Here is a 4,684-nt window from a genome sequence, read left to right on the forward strand (position 1 = left end):
TGAGCCACCACACCGGACCCTCAGCACTATTTGTATAGCAACATTGTGGCAATAAGCCCAAGTGTCCACCAATAAGAGACTCACTAAAGAAAGATACATAAAAGACACATCCACACACTGAAGACTAAGCTGATTTATAAAAACAAAGAGAGACACTCTGATAAAGTACTCCAGTATATATGGTTAGTGAAAAAAAAACAAAAAAAAAAACAAGCAACACAAGTAATGCAGCATGCTACCACGAACGTACTCATTCCAGAGAACAAGGAGGTTATAGAGGAGACTGGAAAGTCAGAGGGAGCAGGTGGGAAAATGGGTGGAAGGGGTGGGCAGGGGAAGCGACAGTGTGTCTCTGCCTAGGTTTGATTTTTGAACCATGTGACTGTATCCTTTTTTTTTTTAATGACTGTAAAACAAAATAAATACTCTTCATACTAGAAATAAAATGTTAGAAAAATCTGGATTCAAAACTAGGATTACTGTTCTGCACTGGCAAAGTTCACTACCATTCCCAAAGGCAGTTTTCTCATTGACATAATGAGATACAACAGCGTGCATGAGGTCCTCAGCGGGCCTGCACCCTACAGGTGCTCCACACACGCAAATCACTACTATTACCATTACTATTATGTAACAGATATAATATATAATTATACTGTCACTACTATCACCAGCATTACATACTAAGACAGCCCGTGTTCAGAGTATGAAGAAGGCTGTGGAACCCCCTGCAGAAGGTGGGAGGGCCTGGGGCTGTGGATAAAGGGGAGCCCTCTGGGGCTGTGCCACCTGAACCTGGAACCCAGGCCCCCAGGTTGGGTCGCCAGGCCTGTGCGCCTCAGCTTGCTCATCACTCACTCTCAACACGGATAACACCTTCAACTGCAAACATGTTTAAAAACCACAGGCCAGCTCCCCCTACCAATACCAGAAAAAACAAGTCTCCACACGGGCCCAGGATGAGAACCTACAGGTGGTACTAGCTACAAAACACATGGAGAACACGGTTCTTGCACACACCTTATGAGACGTCAGAGAGCTACACAGCGGAGGCATACAGGGCGTAGCCAGACGGTCTAAATGGGCCATGACAACAACCGCTGTTTGTTGCAGATCAATGGCAAGCTCGTTGTCTTGTGGAAGGGTGAGGTACCTCAGGAAACTCTCACTGGGGCTCAGAGGACCAGACAAAAGCTAGAAAGGAAAAGTAAACAAACATTCAGAAATGGTGGGAAAAATTAAAGTAACACAGTTAGCCTTTACGTCACTCTTTATATTTTGGTATTGACTCATTTGACCCATCAAATGACAATGTTGATGATACAGTTATACTATACATCTATATATTTATGCAGCATATAAACTGTATAAATCTCTAAATCTGTTGTATACATGTACACAACATTGACTGTGCATGTATACATTTATGATACCATAGGTAAGTTGAATCCACACAGATTACTAACATGAACAAACCACTCTACAGGCCTAGGACCCCTGGAGAAAGGCAGAACCACCTCTGTGGGAACCCAGCACAGCATCTCAAGCTGGCCTTGAAATCTAAAACCAAAACCTTTATTTTAATCTAAATGTTGCCCACTCTGGAGAACACCTACTTTCATTTGCAAATTAAATCATAGTTCTAATTCTTCTAAAGGCAGAAGAGCCCTATTATCATTAGTTTAAAGACTGCCAAATAATAGGCTGGGCATGGTGGCTCACACCTGTAATCCCAGCACTTTGGGAGGCCGAGGCGGGCAGATCACAAGGTCAGGAGATCGAGACCATCCTGGGTAACATGGTGAAACCCCATCTCTACTAAAAATACAAAAAAAATAGCTGGGCTTGGTGGCAGGCGCCTGTAGTCCCAGCTACTCGGGAGGCTGAGGCAGGACAATGGCGTGAACCTGGGAGGCCCAGGTTGCAGTGAGCTAAGATCACGCCACTGCACTCCAGCCTGACCGACAGAGCTAGACTCCATCTAAGAAAAACAAAAAAAAAAGACTGCCAAATAACAGAAAAATTAAACCAAAGCACGATATTGGAATGCCTAAGACTTTCCCAAAAAGACTGGCAAAATCCAACTTGTACTTGACATGTAAAGACCAGCAGTCCTGGAGGTCTACGCCCAGGGCCCTGCACACCTGCTCCTCCCTCAGCTTGGCATCCACACCTGTTAAGGGGGGAGCTGGTACCAAACAGAGTGACAGCACAGGTGACATGCCCTGTACAGAGCCCAGTACATAGGAAGGGCCAACAAAGCAGGCCACTATTTTCGTTGTGCTTTTCTGGTATTTATTTAAAAGTGCGTGTTTCAAGCTTGGTTCTGTGCTGACAAGGAAGCCAGTGCTCACTGATCCGAGTCTTCTCCACAAACAAGTGGCCTCCCACACAGTTGTCTCATCTGACTCACTGCTGTTACCACCAAACACACACACGCCAGAGAAAAACACTGCCGTGGACATGCACGCTGGTCTTGCTTTAAAAATAACTAGACTCGAGTGCCACCTAAACACAAAGTTCCATCATGACACTCACATGCATGTCGCCCTCGGAGTGGGGTGTATCCTTCCTGCAAATGATGCTCTGGAACCTTTGTAGCAAGGGCAAAAGCGGGGCGCTGGTGCCCTGGGCGGAACACTCATTGTCAGTCTCCTGTGCCCCGCTGTCCCACAGCTGAAGCAACAACAAGATGTCAGATAACATTTGGCTAAAGGAGAAAAGATATTTATTCCTAGTAAAAACAGATTAACTTCTTTTCTTCACAGTTGATCAAAAATAAAAGCAAACAGCTAGAGAGAAGTGAAGGAATACTTGGGATATGAAAGGAAACTAAAGTAAAGCTGTGGTTAATTAAATCACTGAATTGACACCGAGATTTTAGCACAAGACATCGCCTTCTGCTGATAGGAAAGACCAGTTAAGAAGCTCAAAGAGCACATTTACATGAAAGTTCTAGGATCTTAAATTCATGGAATAAAAATAATTAAGTGAAGAAAACTGAAAGAAAAAAAAAAAAGAACAGTTCCCAGGCTAGAACACTGAGCATAAAACAGGAAGTGAAGAAAAGGTAAAGAGAGAGAGCCCTGGGACATGGTTCTCTATACAGAGCACCACACCTGCTGCGGTCACAAACGATTCAGTGAAACGCACACAATGCAACAGGTATTTCCATACACAGGCACTTCCCCAAAGCGTTCCCGTCTGCGGCAGCCCTCACCTCAGCGTGCCTCTCTGCACAGCCAGCTCCAGCAGGATGGCCAGGGCCAAGTGCTGGTCCTGCAGGGGGATGCTTCCTGGCCCTTTGGTGGCTGGCGTTCCGTGAACATCCCTGAAATGAAAGCAGTGGATGCAGGAACAAAGCGACCTCCAGAAAGACAGCATGCTTACAATCACACTAACACGTTTACTACACGCTCCCTCCAAAGGAAGGATGTATTTTTAATATTTAGAATCAAGTTTCTGAGACTTGCTACTCAAATTTCTTCAGAGATTATAAGTGTACAATTAGCTTACACAACTATATTTTATTTAAAGTGTTCATCAGATATATTACAGTAGATGACATACTCCAAGTGTGTGAAGCATAAAATAATTTATTTCATTATCCAAAACATGAGTAAAAGGATATCTAGCTATCTTTTCCAGTTTCAATGACGTATAAGACTATACCAGTATCAGCATTTACCTACAGAATTAAACCAATTTCTAAAACCACCTGATAATGTGGAGGCAAAATGTCTACACTAATCTTTATCTCTGATCAATGAAATATTTTTAACTTTTCTATGTTACTCAATAATAAATTTTTTAAAATTCTATCCTAAGACTGCAGAGAAAGGATCTTATGGCATCAATATTACAGCCGAATTTTTGAAATCAAGTCCAAGCCTTATGCTCAGGGCCTCCAGTGTTAAAATTCTGTGGCGATGCCTTCACCAGCAGGCTCAGGAAGTGGACTCAGAGCCGGGGACGCAAACGCCAAAGGCCTCCTGCCGGCTGCAAGAAGGAAAAGTGCTGACCTCTGCAAGGAGAGTGAGGAGTGGCCTCACTTTTCCTCTGCATCTGTCCTTCCTGTTGAATTTTAGATTTTCTTTAAATTTAAAAACCTTAACAAAAATGCATAGCACCCAAGACCAGAGTTCATGTATTTCCTTAAACACAAATGATTCCTATTCAAAATTTTTTACACTAAAAAGATCAGCTACAGGACTAAAGAATTTGATCTTGAGTAGTTTACTCCCACATTATCTATAAGACTTCAAACCAAGCGCCACTCTGCACTCAGAACAGCAGCTCCTAATCATCACAGAGAGACACACAGTGTAAGCGCTCAAACCTCTACGAATGACTGATGGCCAAATCTCTAAGCATCCTCTCTCATCCGTCTCATTTAGTATCACAGCTTCCTGGGTCTAGTCAGAGTATCATAAATCAAATCGCCTCAAAAGCTGAGAACCCAGACCCGGAATCACAGCACTGACAGCCTGCTGAAAACAGGTGAAAAACCAACCTACTAGGCTTCTTAGCTCTAAAGCGAGGGTGGTAAGAACCAGCCTCAAGCAGGCCAGCTGTCTGCGTGCAGAAGGCAAGAAAGGAAAGAACTCACCCCGTCACGACAGACTTGAGGAACCTGGTCACTCTCTCCACCACCTCCAGCCACACAGAGGACACGGTGCTCTCG

The sequence above is a fragment of the Pan paniscus genome, chromosome 16 (genome assembly GCF_029289425.2).
Source record: "Pan paniscus chromosome 16, NHGRI_mPanPan1-v2.0_pri, whole genome shotgun sequence".
NCBI classification, from domain to species: Eukaryota; Metazoa; Chordata; class Mammalia; order Primates; family Hominidae; genus Pan; species Pan paniscus.